Source organism: Camelus bactrianus, chromosome 6 (assembly GCF_048773025.1).
Source record: "Camelus bactrianus isolate YW-2024 breed Bactrian camel chromosome 6, ASM4877302v1, whole genome shotgun sequence".
Taxonomy (NCBI): Eukaryota; Metazoa; Chordata; class Mammalia; order Artiodactyla; family Camelidae; genus Camelus; species Camelus bactrianus.
Window position 1 is genome coordinate 42030220 of NC_133544.1, and position 18601 is coordinate 42048820.

Genomic DNA, 18601 nt, shown 5'->3' on the forward strand with positions numbered 1-18601 from the left:
AAATAAGTTTGACATTTTTCTGTGGAGCCAATTTAAGGAGCATCCAATTAGGTAAAAGGCAATCATTTCACCCATGCTCTTGACCTTGGTTTCCTTTTGGGCTTACATCTACATTATTCATGATGTCAACAACACCCTCTGTTAAAGGGCTTCCTTCCAGCTGACAGTGGTTCTCACCCCTCCTTAACTATCCACCCCCTTCCCGTCTATATGGGTGGGTTAATTTCTAGGAGCCATGACTGTGCAGTGGGGTTCAATTCTAATGTCAGTGGACTGAAGCTGCAGGCAGCTCTTTCTTGGTAGAACAAATATACCATCTAGGAATATGGCAGTGAGACTAAAAGGGATTAAATGAATCTTTCTCTTTCTTCATAGTGTGACAAGTGACGCTGGGAGTCATGGGCAGCCATCCTGTGTCCACCACATGGAACAGACAGCTGAGAAATCTATTCCTCTTGGGAAAAGAAAGAGGCAGACACACAGAGAGAAGCAGAGACATGTCACAGAGCACTTGCAGTGCCCATGGCCTTCCAGTTCTCACTTCCCCTGCTTACCCAGCCACATTTCTGCTCTTAGCTTCTGAGACGCCTTGTATCTTTTATAATCAATCCCTTCTTTCGGCTTTAGCTAGTTTGGGTTGGGTTCTATTATTAGAAATCCAGAGTCCTAATATAGTGATGAATAGATTTACTGAAGTCCTACTGTCCTTTGCTTTTATATGGGCTCTCTCGACTTGTGCTCGAAGGACAAGCTTTCTTTCACCAGCCTTTGCTCAACGTCAGTGTATCTTGCTGTTTCATACATCTGAGTGTCACCATCTCCACGACCTCCCTCTGCCCCATCCCCAGTGCTGTTCCCAGCTTCCTTTGGTTTCTCTTTACATTATGCCCTTGAATGAAATGCTAACAAAGAAACACAGAGAGGCTAGGAGTATCATTTATATATGCCTGAGGCTTATGAACAGATAATGGGTTCATTAGCCCAAATCTCCCAGGATCTGTGATGCAAAGGGATAGGAAACAAGAAGGTTTAAAAATGAGTATACAATTTAGAGCCTCTCGTGGTAGGGCTACTCTAGGCAGCCCAAGATATTCGGGAGGCCCACCCTCTGCGTAAGGGACCCTCGAAAGCTCCAGTGTCAGCTGTGCCCTGTTTCCCTTGCACCCTGTTGCCTCAGATGCATTCGACTCTGCCACATGGGCATAAAGACAATGCCATCTTTATAGCTTGAAGAGGTCACTACTCTTACTGGAAAATCACAAACCTGGGATCTTCAGAGAGAAGACTTTTCCATCAGACAGGATCATACATAGAAAGTAGGTGGAGAAGCCTGAATAATTAGACGCCTTGAAGGGACTCCTAAGGGCAGATAACCAACTCTAAACTAGCTAGCTGGCAATTGTGTCAACAGTTACAGTTTTAACCAAGAGCTAGACTAAAAATAATCTGACACTTCACCACAGCATGCCTGCCTGGCTCTGATGTGCAGAACAAATGTTGAAATACTGGCTGCTGCTGTATTTGTAACTATTTAAGGTCTAATGACGTCAAGAGGAATTCAGAGATTTGAAAGTGACGATCACCTAGGAAAGTAATCATGCGTTGTTTAGTTTACTAGGCTAACACTTTGTCTCTCTCTTCATAGGGGTTTACTTGGTCTCTTCAGAAGTAGTATACAAAAGGAATCAGAGTGAGGTGTTGGTTTCTTTCTGATGATATTTGGTAATTTATGCTTTTTGGATATCTTACTTATGCTAATAATAGGTCTTGTTCATTTTTTTGGCACCCCCTGACTAGAATAGGAGATCTTTGAGAGAAGGAATAATGTGTACATCTTTATCCAGCTCTATATCTCTAGGACCTTCCAAGGCCTGGCAATTTAGAAAACACTCAATGACATATCTATTAGAAAAAGAAATACAGGAACAACCAAAAATCATCAAAAATCTAACCTTATGATGAGGGTCTGGGCAAACTTCTTAAAAGATATAATTATTGAATCTTCAAAGAGTCATTGGAGTTGGAAAAGCAGAAGTGTAGAGAGGAGAAAAGAATGTTCCAGGTGTTCGAAATATCCATCAAGGGAATGAAAAGTGGTTCAATATGGCATTTGGGTGAGAAGAAGGAGATGAAGCTGAAAAGAGGGGCAGGGGCCAGAAGGACCCTGCATACTCTGCTAGAGTCTGAATTTTATTTTCCAGGTGATGGGAATCATGAAAAGATCTCCAGGAGGAGAGGAACCTAATGAGGTAGAAAGTTGTCTTTGGCAGCAATATGGAGGGTAACTGATGGACGGGATGGAGATGGGGTTGAGATGGGGTTGAGATGGGGTTGTAGGGATCAGCTAAGTGCGCCTGGCAGTCAGTAGTTCAGGTGAGAGGTGATGAAGGCCTGACCTATGGCTGAAAAGGTCTGTTTTTGTCCTGTTCTTCCCACTGTCTGCTTTTCATCACCACCAACACCATCGCGTCCTCTTTCAGGATGCAGGCCTGGGGATGCTGAGTAGTAACAGAAAATGCCAACCAAAATAGTGCTTTATAAACACTTTTGTCTTCAGTGGGCCACCCAAAAGGCAAAGTGGCACTTTCCAAAAGGTCCATGGGCAGAACCACCCCCTATCAGAAAAAAAAAAAAAAGAACTGGAAGATTCAATTCTGGGGCCACCTCACTTTTCTCAGCAGGTGCTGTGCCCACCTGCCACATCGTAAATTTTTTTAGCAAGGAAATACAAAAGAAGAGGCAAAGGGAAAAAAGGAGAAGAGGAAGGTAATAAAGGAGCAAGGCAGATGGTGAGGAGCCTTTATCTCATTCGTAAATAAAGAAGAATTAAAGCTGTTACAAGAAGAGGACAAGCTGTTGACATTTTGTGGCCCATTACCAGGACTCAAAATTTACAAAGGAGATTAGGGCTAGATGGAAAAATGTCTGTGGATATTTGCTCAGCTTACTCTTGAAGACTAGCTCACTATTCAAGTTCTAGCACAGACCTGACAGGAATTATAAGGAGCAAACCCCTTCCCATTGGACCATGGTTCTCAACTTCAGCTATACGTTGAAATTAACTGATAATTTTTAAAAAAAATACTGATGCCTGAATCATACCCTAAGAATTTCTAATTTAACTGGTCTACAGGGTTGTCTTAGAATTGGTCATTTTATAGAATTCCCTGGATGATCTGAATGTACAGGTGGGCTGAGAACCATTGCTCAAAGGTGGGGGCCAGCCAAGTTTTTCTCTAAAAGGCCAGAGAGTAAGAATTTTAGGCTTTGTGGACTACATGGTCTCCGCTGCAACTACTCCACCCTCTGTTGTAGTGTGAAAGTAGCCTTAGGCAGTATGTAAATGAATGGGCAGGGCTGTGTTCTAATAAAGCTTTATTGGCAAAAACAGGCAAGGGGCTGGATTTGGCTCCTGAGCCATAATTTATTGACCCTTGGAAGCACATTTCAAAGGATGGCTGGATTGTTCAGGTTGCTGAGTCAGGTATGGACAAAAAAGGAAAAATCTTCTAGTTTAAAAAAGGCAATTGGAAGAATGTTCTAAGTTCAGTAAAATGAAACATGTTTCTGAGTTGCATTTCATAAAATGCTCAGGTCTTCTGGGGAAGTGAAGCTTTGATAACTAACAAAAATTTATCATCATCCTGCAGTAGCTATCTGTTAGTAATGACATTGTGTGGGTCAATTTGCACTGAAAGTCTGCCAACAAAGGCTTTGGATTTAAAGTCATGGCTCAGAATGCTAGATCCAACTCAAGGCAAAGCTGTCAGGTTAGATCTGGGGAGTAAGAGAAAGAAAGAACTGAACTATGAACTTCCATTAAAGCTGTATGCTGTTTGACTTCTCAGGAAGACCATGTGTGATATCTGTGTTTTGAAGAAAAAAATCCAGTAAGGTACAAAGAAGAAAGAAAATAATAACCTGTAATGGTGGATAGAAGGATTAGACATGAAAGATAAGACATTAAAACTTAGAACCTACATCAGGATAGAAAAAATTAAATCCAGATAAGAAGGTCAGAGAAGTGAGCTGGTGGACTGCTTTTATGGGTTTTATGGGTTCTCCAAACCCCTTGGCTAGAATTCCACCATGAGCCTAAGTTTTGTTTTGAATTCTACATGGAGAACAAGTTTTAATTTATACTGTCATTTTATTCTGAAGAAATCCAGAAAAGGCAAAGACACATTAGAAAAAATGAACTTGTGCCTAATCATTAAGTTTCTCTCCCACCATCACTGGCCTCATCACTATCCAGAGAAGAGTAGTCAAATCATAGAAAGCTGCAAGTCATGCTCCTTACAATCAAGGCTAGATGTGCTGTGTGAGTTACACCATCCTCACCTTTATCCTATCGATGTTGGCTTCCATCTTCAGCTGTTCTACCAGTTTCCTGGCTTGTGCTATGCTGGCGGTGTTGTTGCTGGCCATTGGAATTCTGGGTGGGTTATTCAGACACACTAGGAAAGAAAACAAGGAGGAAAAGATGCATCAGAGAATTCACCAGCTGCTAAAGGTATAAGGTCATCCTCACTGGGGGATCCCAAAAGAGTGGCTGTAGTCAGGCCTGGCTCCTCCAGCCATCTACACCCCCAATTCAGCACTCAGTCTAGCGGCAGGCAGATCAGAAGATGTGGTTCACTTTTCCGACTCCCTACCTCTGTCCTTCCATGCCTTCTTCAAAGAAAAAAAATTTTAAAAAAAGAATGTTAACTGTATCACAATACGATGTGCTGCCACCTTAAGAAAGCAAGTTATTAAATTTAACTTAATTTATGAGATAAGTTCAAAATGGTAACTGGGTGACAATGTGCATCATTTTAGTGTTGTTACGTATTCGGTACTGCTACTGTCAGATGCTGTGTTGAGTGCTCTCAGAGGATGAGGAATGAAAGGTGAGTAGAGGCAGGAATGGTAAATTATACAATCCTTCAGGACTCACGATCCTATATTTGCAATGTTTTCTTGATGGGCTCAAATGCCAATTCTCTCGTTAACTGTAAGCATCTCAGTCTGTTATGCTGCAGAGACACTGCAATGGGAGGTGTGGCTCTTTTGTGTTGTTTAGCTACCATCATTTTAAATGGTCCTTTCTTTCCACTTGATTTGAAATATGGCTTGATTCACAATCAATCACATTACTCATAATTCTTCAGGAACACTATAATGTCAAGGGGGAGGGACTGCTATGTCAAAACTGTTAATCACATCAATGAGTTCACCAGTGGTATTCTAAATTAAGTACAACAGACAAACTTTTATAAATATGGAAATAGAACATAAATGTCTAGAGAGGGGAGTTCTGTACCTGTGTAAATGGTGAGATGGTTTCTTTGTCTCTGGCTCTGCCAGAGTGGCTCTCACCCTTGCCCCCCACCCCTTCAAGTCCTATCACAATTTCATCTCTCTTTCAATGATTTCTTGACCCACCATCTCACTTTATTCCTGTTGTTCATCTCTGAAATTAGCCTATTTTATTTTCTGTGCCCATTTCCCCCACACTCTGACCAGGTCTTGCTCTCTATGTCAAAGTGCCAAATGCTATTTCAGGACCATCTGTGTGAATGTGTCCCTTGAGGTCACTGACACCCAATAGTGAAGCAGTGTCTGAGAGCTGCAATTTAACTAGCGCGCACAACCAAAGAAATGAGAAGCATTAAACACTGCTTCAGTCAACACCAGTCGAATCTTATTCTAAACACATTAGATTAAAAACCATGACTTCTGCTAGCTTTGGGAAGTATTTTTATCTAGGGATAAAGTGGGATCAGGCTACCATTTCAAAAAGGAAAGAGGGCATACAGAAAACCTGGGGAAGGAAGAATAACCCATAAGTTCAGTACATGTGTTTTTACTTATCTACTAAAATCAAGAAACAATTTTAATTACCAAAAAAGCAAAAGTCTACAGATTATCTTCTTTGGTTCTTACTTCTTGATATCTAGTACTTTAAGACAAAGTAAGAAATTAGGCATAACTCTCTGTAAACAAAGAAGTCCCTTCTGAGAGACTTATTTTTTAAAAAATGCTGCAAAAGCCACTCAGCCCAACAGCATTTACAGTACAAATTGGGAGATAGTTAGCTATTTCCTCAATTTATTTTTAAAGGTTTTGGAGATAATAAAATGGGTAGGAAGATGGAAAGAATTTTGAAGCCACAAAGATCTCTGAATTCTACTTTCAAATGCTTGAAGATCAAGAGAGTGATCTTGAATGTAAAAACAAAAAAATGAAGGAGGCTTTAACGACTGATTTCATCAGCTTGGTTAGAGACCCAGTTATCTCACCCTTACTGGTAAATTACATGCCCCCAAATAAAATGAACATCTAAGAGCCTCATAACACTTCACCAGGCCAAGATGGAGCATTGATTTATCCAGTAGGGTAGCCTAACTCTTTCATTCATCCAAAGATAGAAGGAGCCATGATCTACAAGCCCCTGGACACTGTTCCGTGAAGTTAACGTTTCTTCCAAACTACAGTTTATCACACTAAGATACAGACCATCACAGAATTACCAAATCCTCACTGGACCTGAGGGAGCTCTGGGAGTCTGGCCAGCTATTCTTCTGCCCTTGAATCTAAACCAGATCACACAGTAACCTGTGGCAGAGACCACAGCTTGCTTCTAATACGCCTCCTTTTCATTAGTAATAACAATTTTTTTCTTTTTAATAGAGACCACAAGAACCCTGAATTTTAGTTGGGTATATTTTGTTGAAAGATACATTCCCCAGCCTCCCTTTCAGCATGATGTGGTTATATGACTACATCTTGGCCAATGAGATAAAAGCAGAAGTGTCCCTGAAGGGAAGGGATGGGCCTCTGCTTCCTCCTGCTACTGGCCTAGAAGGTATTCATGTTGACCACAGAGCTCCATCTTGAACCCTAGGCTACACTTCAGGATGGGCAGGAAGGAGCTGGGTCCTTACTGATACTGTAGAGCCACCATGCCAGCTGTGAACAGGCTACCATTTATGTGAAGAAAAATAAGCACCTATCTTGTTTACACCACCATGATCGAGGGCTTCTCTGCTTTTAGCTGACAGATCTGCCATTAACTTATGAAATGACCCATTATTTTCATTTGAGTAGCTAGGCATGTTGAGGTCTTGATGCCTGTTTATGTTTCCTGGAGAAAGCTGTGGCTGTCCTGAGGGGGCTAAAATAGACTGTGTATGAGTTTTCTATTGCTGATGTAATACCTTACAACAAATTCAGTAGCTTTAGAAATATAAATTTATTATTTTACAGTTCTGGAAGTTAAAAGTCTGAAATACGTCTCACTGGGCTAAAATCAAGGTATTGGCAGGACTATTTACAATAGCCAGGACACGAAAGCAACCTAAATGTCCATCAGCAGATGACTGGATAAAGAAGATGTGGTATATTTCTACAATGGAATACCACTCAGCCATAAAAAATAACAAAATAATGCCATTTGCAGCAACATGGATGGTTCTGGAAATCATTATACTAAGTGAAGTAAGCCAGAAAAAGAAAGAAAGACACCATATGATATTACTCATATGTGGAATCTAAAAAAAAGGATACAAAGGAACTTGCTTACAAAATAGAGACAGACCCACAAACTTTTGGTTACCAATGGGGAAAGAGGGTGGGGAGGGATAAATTGGGAGTTCAGGATTTGCAGATACTAACTACTATATATAAAAGAGATAAACAACAATATCCTACTATATAGCATGAGGAACTATATTTAAAACTTCGTAATAGCCTATAATGAAAAAGAATATGAAAAGGAATATATATGTATAACTGAATCACTATGCTGTACACTAGAAATTAACACAACATTGTAAATTGACTATACTTCAATTAAAAAAAAAAAAAAACAGGCTACATTCCTTCTGGAGGGCTAAGGGAGAATGGTCCCTTTCCTTTTCTAGCTTCTAAAGCTTGCCAGCATTCCTTGGCTCTTGGCTTCTTCCTTTGTTTTCAAAGCCAACAAAGGTGAGTTGAGTTCTCACTCTGCATCACTCTGACATCTTCTGAAGTCACCTCTGACTCTCCTCTGCCTCCTTCTTCCATTTTAAGAACCATTGTATCCATACTGGGCCCACCATGATAATCCAGGATAATCTCTTGGGATCTTTAGGTCAGATGATCAGCAATCTAAATTCTATTTAAAAACCTAACTCCCCTTTACAGGTTCCAGATATGCGAATGTGGACAACTTTGGGGGTCTTTATTCTACCTATCATGGAAGGAGACCTCTGTGCAGGCAGAGAAGGAAAGTGGGAAGGTTGGGTATTGAGATGGGAAAACAAGAGAGATGGGGCAGGAGGTAAGTCTAGAGATGCTGGGGAGAGAACACATAAAACCTAAATGGATTTACAGAGAAAAGTAGATGTAGGCTTTGGTTTGCGCTTCCAGTTTTAGGAAGATACATCCTGTATGTGTTTGGTTTTACCATATGACCCAACAAAGTCTAGTGCCACTTTTAGAATCACTTAATGCATTGTCCTCTTTTTCACATCCAGCTGCTCTCCCATAAAAGCAATGAAGAAATCCCCTTCCTGAAAAGTGAAAGAACTGCGGAGTCCCAGACCAGTGTTCCAAAGAAGTATGTGATACTGAGATTTATAAGAAATAGATATATTTGACCTATTTGTGGCACAGAGCTCCTAAGACCCTTGGAATCTCCTATAGTAAGACCAATAAAGGTTTTTGGTTATGTTAATGAGGTGACTTTTGGAAAGCCTGTAGGCAACCTGAAGATGGGGCTCTTTGCCAGGAACCAACCATGTGATTAAAGGGTTGGAACTTTTAGTACCCATCCCCCAACCCCACCCTCCTGGGAGGGAAGAAGGGCTGCAGGTTGAATCAATAGCCAGTGACCCATGATTTAATTAATCGTGACTACGTAATGAAGCCTCCATAAAAACCCAAAGGACAGGGTTTGGAGAGCTTCCAGGTGGGTGAAGGCATGGAGATGCTGGGAGAGTGGCCTGCCTAGAGAGGGTATGGGAACTCCGCATCCTCTCCCCATACCCTGCCCTATGCATCTCTTCCACCTGGCTGTTTCTGAGTTACATCCTTCTAGAATAAACTGGTAATCTAGTAAGTGAAATATTTCTCTGAGTTCTAGTAAATTAATTGAAACCAAGGAGGAGGGCATGGGAACCTCTGATTTATAGTCAGTCAGTCAAAAGTACACCTAACAACCTGGGCTTGTGACCAGGGTCTGAATTGTGTGTGCTGGTGGCGAGAAGGCAGTCTTGTAGGATCGAACTCTTAACCTATGGAACTGATGCTATCCCTAGATAGATTGTGTTGGTGTCAGAATTAAGTTAAATTATAGGACACCCAGCTGGTATCAGAGGATCGTCTGCTGGTGTGAAGGGAACTGTCAGGAACCTTACTGAAATATGTATTTTCGTAAAAAGAGACTATGGTAAGAAAAAGTTAGCTTATCTCCCAAGCTAGAAGCCTGTGGTTTGAGCTGGCTTCACAGACAGTTGAGTTCATGGTTCTCATCAGACTAGCATCTGTTTAGACAAATACTGTTGTGAGTTCTCTATGTAAAAACTGGGTGAGGTTTTCCTTTCGTTTTGTTTTATGTCCTGAGAGCATGATTTTGTGACCGTAAGAATAGCCTCTGGTTTCTGCCAGCCGGAGGGTGCAAGTAATAGCTTGCATTTGGTGGCCAGTTGAATACACTGGATTCCAAGACATGAAGTCACAAGCAGTGTTCTCTTTGTCCAACCGTGCCAGTTCTCAGGGGACTTTGTCATAAGGGGTCCTGGTCCATGAGAGGCCTTTGTCATCTCAGCCTTTATTGCCTTGTTAGTGCTGGAAAAGTCTCATTCCGTTAATGCATGCCTGGTGTCACAGATTAGTACGTCCAGGACTGGAAGCACCTCAGATTCCCATGAGAGACCGGAGACACTTCACTACATCATTCTTGCTGCCTGTGACAACAAAGGTCTTTGCTTTCTTAGGCTAACTCTGGGAATGAACTTTCTGGATCTTGTGAGGGCTGTATCTTTTGCACTCTCCTTTGGTTGCATCCATAATTATGCCATTAAAATGGCTTATTGGTTTGAGTTGCTATTGAGATTAATATAAGTTCCTACCCAGACACTGGATCCTTTGAACTGGTCATATTTGAAAGAAAGAGATTTTTTACAAGAGCTCTCATCCTAAATGATTGTCTTACTGGTACTATGGAAAGACAAAATTAAAAAGAACACAAAGGAATATAATGGCTAGCCTTAGGGACTCTCTCAACAAGATAAAAAAAAACAGACATTAGACTTAGAACAAAAATTAAAGACCACATCCAACATAAATTCCCCTTTAAAAAATCTGGCCTCATCTCCTCAGCAAATTTCATCTCCCTAAACTCCACCTTCCACAGAAAATACCTTAAACACCCAGCTGCCTGTTTTAACTTTCCTTTCCCTACAAGATTTACAGAGCACACTCTGACCTCTAGGCCCCAGGTATATAGGTTACTACTCGTGTAAATGCTGAAAGCCAGAAGTAAATTTAACAGGAGCACCCGGGACGGACAGGAAGCTTCTCTTGCCTGTCCCCTACAACTCCTTCTTTCCAGGGCTCTGGAATCAGGCTCTGCCAGCTTTCTATACAATGTCCTTTGCAGACACATCCTGGACCTCCCACACAAAAATCCATATTCCCTAGAGAGCAACAATCTTTTAAATTGCAGAGCCCTTTTACCTCCTCTTTCAGAAGTTCCTACCAAATTTAAAGAGGAATTAAAAAGCTTAGTGGCTTTTTACAACCCTTCTCACAGAGGAAACAGACAACCAGAATTTCTTACAGGCCCTCCTATAAAATGGTCAGGAAATGGATCAGCTGGAGACTAATGTTTAGCAAATATATTACATTATATATTAAATATTATGTGTAATACTTGTGAATATAAGCAAAGGTAGAGGCTTTCCCACCTAAGGTAAATTGGTCTAAGGTTAAATTGTGCACTCAGAAAGGAGAACGTTCAAAGGCCTTTATTGAAAGCTTTATACAGACTTTTCAAAGGCATACTGCATTAAGCCCTGAAGCTCCAGAGCACAGACATCTTTTAATTCCTCCTTAATAGGAAAATTTCTCCTAAATTTAAGAAGGCAAATTCCAAATAGTGTGTCGGGGTAGATTAGTCAACCAGCATTCTAATGGAAGCAGCTACCCAATTCTTTAAAGATAGCTTGCAGGACTGTAGGAGAAGAAAAGTAATTATAATCAATAATACTCAATTTGCAACTTGAACCTTTAGAAAAACAAAAGCATAACTCTGAGAGCGACTCAAAGTCCACTCAGACCTTTTCCCATTTGCCTTCAGGAATTTGCAGATATTTTAAAAAATCAAAACATTGAAAGTATAATTGTCTTGAACTTAAAAAAAAAAAAAAGAAAAAAATTCAATAGTAATTACCCCAGACTTCTAATAATAACAAATATACTCCAAAAGTCCTAGAAGAAAACTTATATTCTTTCTTTGTCCCTTGAAGATGTAAATCTTATCAAGTGTTTGAAATGTAGACACTCCAGGAGGTAACTAAAATACAGCCCACAACAGCCTGAGGCTGAAGAAAAAAGGGGGAAGGGAGGGCATTTAAAAATACACACTCCTTTAAAAGTTCCTTTGCCCAAATCTAGTCCTCAGTGTTCAGAAGATCACATGTCAAGGCCAAACACAAATTTTAAGTCTTCTGTCCAACATTAATAAAAAGCTTTAGCCACTTGAGAGGGTAGACTTAACCTGTTCTGACTGACAGGGATAGAATTTGAATTCAACTGTTATTTATAAACAAGTGAGTGTTCTTTTACTGTATTCATGGCTAAAATTTTAGAATGAAAGCTATAAAGTATAAATGTATGTGATATCTGTGTGATATCTTTCTATGTCTGTATGGTATTGCCATACTTAAATTGTAAACAAGCTCTATTTAATTGGCTTAAACTTAAGTTCTTACGAATTAAGTTTAAATAATTCTTACGAATTAAGTTTAACTCAAATATAGAAACTAATTCAAATGTTTTCAAGTTCACATGATGTGGGATAATCTTTGCTAAATAAGTGCTAGTTTAAGTTTGTTGGTTTAATTAAAATAGACATGTCTTCAGCATTATCAGCATTAAATATAATGCAGACATGCAACTTTTAGTCTACTTGGGTAACTAGTCAAGTAAACTCATATTATCTGCATTGCAAAATTTGTAAACAAGAAAAATAAATTAAAATCATGGCTGGCTGCTTTGATGTCTCATGAAATTTTTATGAGTAATCTCGATATGACTTTTGGGAACAAGTGAATTAAATAAATGTTAGTGGCATAAAAATCTTCAAGCGAACTTTTCAATAATAATTATATTTTATGATGTCTACTTAAATAGTTTCCCAAATCTCTCTGGTAACTTACACCCTTAGAGTTTTAAGTTAAATTAAATGATAGAAATTTATTGAATAGCTAGATAATTTCCAAATGAGATAAAACACAGAAACATTAATTAGTGAACAAAAGTTTACCCACTTCTTGCTTCTTATTACAGAGAAACTAAAGATATTTGGGTCTATTAGTAAGCATATAATGTACCACATTGAAAGATACAGTATGAAGGAACATATTTCTAGAAATTATAAAATGTATTCATAAATTTGCCAATCCAAATGCTGATATAACACACAGCTCATAACTGCTTACTTCTTGGTTTTTACTAGAAACTAATAAGGTTTCTAAGAATTAAAAATTCTAATTAATAAATGTAATTGAAACTACTAGATATAATAAGAAAAAATATGTGCAGGGAAAGTAGGTTGTGTTTTGGGGTTAAAAAAAGGTATGAGGTATGAAGACACATTTTTGTTAAGAGAAATGAAAGTAATTTTGTTCTAAAGTAAGGCTGATTATTTCACAATGGGAAAAGGGGGGAACAAAGGACAAAATAAATGAAAATAGAAAGTTGGGAAGCAAAAGAGAAAGAGAGAATTTTACCTTGTATAATCAAGCTAGCTAAAATTGAATTGTTAATATAAGGGTTTTAAAAATAAGCTTTATTATCAGTAGTGTGCTTATGTAAAACTAAAACTTAATTTTCTTTCCTTTGCTAAAAGGGCAAGTTTTATTGAACATTTGGCCTGCTCCTGATAAGAGCTTATGAAAGGTTTTTCTTTACCTCTTAATAAAGTAATCTGCCTAGGAAGCAAAGATTTTATGTTGTACTAAAGTAATTTTCTGTGCTTCATGCTGTCTTTATCAGGTCTTTGATTACCTAACTAAGTCTTAATAATAAAAGCTAAGATTTGCTTAAAACTATGTAATCTTTTGTATTTGCCTTTAAAATCTTTTATCATTTTAATTAAATGGATAATTAAATATTATTTCATAATTATCTGTGATCCTATTTAGTCAAGTATCTAAACCCTTTGATATTTTTGACAAATTTCCCAAAATCAAATTCTGAATGAAGTCTTTTGACCTGGAAGTAACTTGGGATTTTCCAAAAGGTCCCTGACCTAGAATGCCTCAAAAGATTTGTTCTCTCTACTTATTAAAAAAAAAGGGGGGGGGGGCAATATTTAACTATTTAACTAATTAGACTTAACTGATATGTTAAATTACATGGGAAGCATTGTCAAATAATAAGTTAATACTCAGCCTTCTTTATGCTATATTTGTATAGGTATATAAGTGTTCCAAAAATTATTTGAAATTCCTGGAAATCTGATAAGTCTGGTATAATGTTATCACTAGTTATTATCTTAGAATATATGTCACAGAAATAACCAAATTCCCTTGTGAATAGCATTGCCACAAGCTCTCATTAGATCTTTAACTCTGGCCATTTTAAATTCTTTTGTCATTTACAGTTATTGTTTTACTTTGATGGCGTTTACAAATGTGTTTCATCTTCAGAGAAATTCATGGGAAGGACTCTGAGAAGTACTATAGAATACAAGATTGTGATAACTTTCAGATCATACCACTGAAATGGGTAGAGATTTACAGAACTCTAAGGAAAACTGGATTCATAAAACTGCTAACAAAAGATCAAGATCATCAAGAATTAATTACATGGGACTGAATGAAGAGGATGATTATAATTTTCATAACTTTTTGTTTGAAACATTGCTGATTCTGTACTGTTTTGTTTTTTTCCAGATTTAAGGAAAATTTTTTCCCTTTTCTCTTAAGCTACCCATGACTTAGAACAATTTGGTATAGTACACTTTTTGAACAAAGATAAGACATTAACTTTTTCTCCCTACTTGATCCACTGAGAATTAAGAAATTTTCAATTGAGTATTCTTATTTTCATGGCAATTTAATTATTTGCATAAGTTGTATAAATAACTGTTCTCCTTGTAACAGGACACAGTTGGAAACACTGGTTATATTACCAAGGCTTTGACTGGAATGTCTTATTTAAGAGAGACATATGTAGGTTCAGATGTAAAACTAGAAAGCTTTAAGGAACTAAGGTTGACTTTATGAGCCAATATAAGCTCTTTGGAAAAATCAGTCAACCCTGCTTACAGGGTTCCTGGCAGCCTTACCAGGTAAGGAAAGTCACTTCCTGGCGGGCCTGGGAACCTCAGGATATTTTTCAGACCTCAAAAAGAGAAAAATCCACCAAAATCTACAGGTATCGCAGGCAAAATCTGATAGTAAATCCTCTGCCTGGCTTCCAAGCCTAGAGAGGCTTTTAAGGGTTTAATCTGAGATTCCTTATAAAAAGGTCCAGCAAAGCAAACTTTGCAAGAGTCCATATTGGTTAATCACTATTCTAGCTGCGCTTATGTAAATAATCGGGCCAACTTTACTGAAACTAGACTTAATTTGTGAACAAATTAGTCTCAGTATGCCTATCTTTGATAGAAATGGAGGTAATTACAGAGAAAAGTTTTCCTCCCCTACACTTTCTTCTAAGAGTTTTATACTTTTAGCTCTTATGTTTATGTCTTTGATCCATTTTGAGTTAATTTTTGTATATGGTATAAGGTAAGGGTCCAACCTTATTTATTTATTTTGCATATGGATACCTAATTTTCCCAGCACTATTTATTGAAAAGATTGTTCTTCTCTATTGAATTGGTCTTATTGAAAACCATTTGATTACATATATGAGGATTTATTTCTGGGGTCCCTGTTCTATTCCATTGGTCTATGCCTGTCTTTATGCCAGTATCGTACTTTTTTGATTACTGTAGCTTTGTAGTAAGTTTTGAAATTATGAAGCATGTGGTTCCTCCAACTTGTTCTTTTTCAAGGTTCTTTTGGCTATTCAGGGCCCTTGACATTCCATACAAATTTTAGGATGGATTTTCCTATTTCTTTAAAAATTATCACTGGGATTTTAACAAAGATTGCATTGAATCTGTAGACTGCTTTGGGTAATACTGACATTTTAATAGTATTAAGTCTTCCAACCCATGAACATGGAATGTCTTTCCATTTATTTATGTATTCTTTAATTTCTTTCAGTAATGTTTTATAGTTTTTATTGTACAAGTCTCTTATCTCTTTGGTTAATTACTAAGTATTTTATTCTTTTTGCTATTAGAAATGGGATTGTGTTCTTAATTACCTTTCCAGATTATGTATCATTAGAAATGCTACAACACTGATTCTTAATGGGGAAAAACCTTTTGCCTTCCACCCCTACCTGAGTTACCTGAGTTGGGAGTAACTGCACGCAATAAGAAGTGTTGTTGAGGAGAGGGACTTGTAACTTGTGAACATAATGGGGTAAAGAAAAAGTGTTAACAGAATCCTAAGTGTTAGATGCTTAGGCACTTTCAACAGGCAAGCATGGACACACATCAGATATTCTTTGCTAATGTTTCTGTTTCATTTTACATGTAACCCAAATTGAGCAGAAATTATTTTTCTAAGAGAAAGAAATGGCTTCAAATGTACTGATCTCTGAAATGGCAAAAAGAAAAATTCTGCTGAAAAGATCATACAGATAGAACTTTAAAATACACACACAGACACACACACCTCTTAAAAATCAACAAACAAAAAACCCTTTTAGTTAATAAGAAACAGTGATTAATTTCCATACACCACTCCCCCTAACCCCAACAGCCCAGTTTTTGGACTGCCTTCTGATGCGCTGTTATAGGGGCCCAGACTGGCAACCAAGCTATGGGTGGCTACACATCTATGAATTTGAATCAGGAACTATAATGCTGCAGATTATTTCTTTCAGAATCCTATGGCCAACATCTCTTTTTAAAATTCCTAAGTCTACCCTCTGGAAATTCCAAATGCGATTCAATCTATTCTCCAAGCCCTACACTAGTATCACAAGGCAGCAGTTCTCAACCAGGGGAGGCACCACCCCATAGGAGGTGTGTGGAAATGGTCTGGGTAATGACAGTAACTAGGGGGCTACTGGCATTTAGTGAGCAGAGGCAGAAATTCTAACGCCCTGCAGAGTGACAGGCAACAATGAGTCATGCTGCTCAAAAGGACCACAGCACCCTCCATGAGAAAGGACACTGAAAAAATAACCATAGAGCCATGCATGAAAAATCTGCTCCAAGAGAGTACTCCACCTGGAAAGGTTCAGCTCACTGGGCTTTTATACTTATGTCTTATGATCCTTATTCCTTTCTGTGTAAAGTGCTCATAATTCTCAGCGTTATTATGGCTTTGGATATTTAGTCCATGTTCATTTGAAAAAAGAGCATAGTCTCTTTTTTGCAATGTGCTGATGGAATGAGATTATGCTGAGTTATATCTGCCAGTGAGCAAAACAAATAAAAACCAACAAAAAACCCAAACAACACAAAACCCCTAGAACAATTACAGAGCTTGTGTATGAGAGACTGGTGGAACTCTGCAAGAATGTTCTAATTATCCCACCTGAATTCCAAACCCAAGATTAATAACAGAAGACATCTTATTCTTTTCAACTAATGAGAGTAGCCCCACCCACTCCCGAAAATGAGGGATGGGACTGTTACGGAATAATAACCATCAGATGAGTTTTCTTTTTCTAAAAATAATCCAGTATTTTAATTTCCTTCAGGAGGAACTTTTCTGTTAAGAAACCATACATTTTCTTGTCACTGAGGCTTGGGAATCAACACACAACCCCTTATTTCTGGGGCACAAAGATAAATAAATGTTTTGATCGTGGGCTCTTTGCCTTAGAGACTGTAGGTTAATTGTGGAGAATTCCATTCTGTTCATACTTCAATGGTGTTTTTGAAAGCGTGGTTTCAGGTAGGCTTACCTATGACCTTTCGTTTTAATTACCACTGTGTGTTTCTCTGAACTGTGTTTTGATATTCGCAGGAGTTGCTGGGGGGATTTATTTGTTTTGTACATTTGCAGGTTAGGATTACACTGGCAATAACACAAACAATTTCTGCGTCTAGAAAACAAATTAGAAGTTTATAGTCTCCCAGTCCCATGGTGATATCTTTATCATTCTCATTTGTCAGTTAGCCCTATCCCTGGTGATTGGTTAGTAGCTCTTTTAAATTAGAGGACTAATTTCAAACTATTCCAATTTCGGATATTTCAGAGTTTCTACAATTAGTCACCTGGATAAATGACAGTGTTAACCGTTTGTACCTACAACTCAAGATTTAGCTTTGTCATTCTGCCACACATTTTTTGATCCCTACTCTGATTTATTCTGCAGCAATTCAGTCCATCATCATCAAATGGATTCGATTCTATATACTGACTATGGTTAATATCCTTTCCTGTGAAGGGCTTTCAGAGTCTAAACACCAGTGAATTTATGAATAGTGGCTACACCGTGAGTCAAATAAGAATTGTCAAAAGCCTGCCAGGTTTCAGGGCAGTTTTTTGTCAGACATCTCCCTCTAATACCAGTTGGCCACTTTGACTTTAAAATACCAAAATAGCACATTTCAGTCTCTCCAACTCAGCAAACACGAATTTCCTTTTGGTTCTCCAGCCACTAGGGACATTTAAAATGAATAAGGGACTTATTTACGAAGCTCGGTGCTTCTCCCTCAAAACTTTCAAGGCCCTGGCTATCAGGGTAGAACGTATCTTACTCGCTCACTTTTCCCCAGTCATGTGTTTCAATGATTGGAGATGTCACAAAGATGTCTTTGGGGATGTCACAGAGTCACGGTTTCCTCACTTGCCTTCACTCATTTTTGAGAAGCAGCATAGAGGGTAGAGATGGAGAATGAAAAAGGAGAGGAGGACAGAGCAAGGGGGACTGGGACAGGGAGGGTGTGGCATAGGGTGTGTCCACATAGGCTTCCACGCATGGAAGGGCTTGGAGATAGAGGGTATGGAGCACTGGCCTCCACGAGGCACTGGTTAGTACAGGACGAGGGGAGGGGAGCAGGGAGGGAGGCACAGGAAGAGAGCCTCCCCTGGAGAGTCTCCGGGAGCTCACGGAGAGCTGGACACCACGATGCTGGCTGAGGTGAAGAATTTATAAACAAAACAGGGGCCTTCCGAGTGACTTTCCCTTCCTACCACCCCCCCCCCATCTTTTAGTGCTTCACATTTCCGAGAATTCGATTTTACAGGCCAAAAGCTCTGTTCTTTCAGCAAAGGACCAGGAACTCATACTAAAAATGTATATTAGCTTATAAACCAAGGGCCAGCCA

General features: G+C 38.7%; 1 long non-coding RNA gene across 1 annotated transcript in view; it reads right to left on the reverse strand.

Moving 5' to 3' along the window:
- The window catches only part of LOC105078424 (guanine nucleotide-binding protein G(I)/G(S)/G(O) subunit gamma-2), a 117310-nt gene that overhangs the window by 21237 nt on the left and 77472 nt on the right, over positions 1–18601 (reverse strand). Inside the window, exon 3 of the long non-coding RNA XR_836155.3 lies at positions 4342–4457. This is a non-coding gene — a long non-coding RNA (guanine nucleotide-binding protein G(I)/G(S)/G(O) subunit gamma-2). The remainder of the gene's footprint in view (positions 1–4341; positions 4458–18601) is intronic.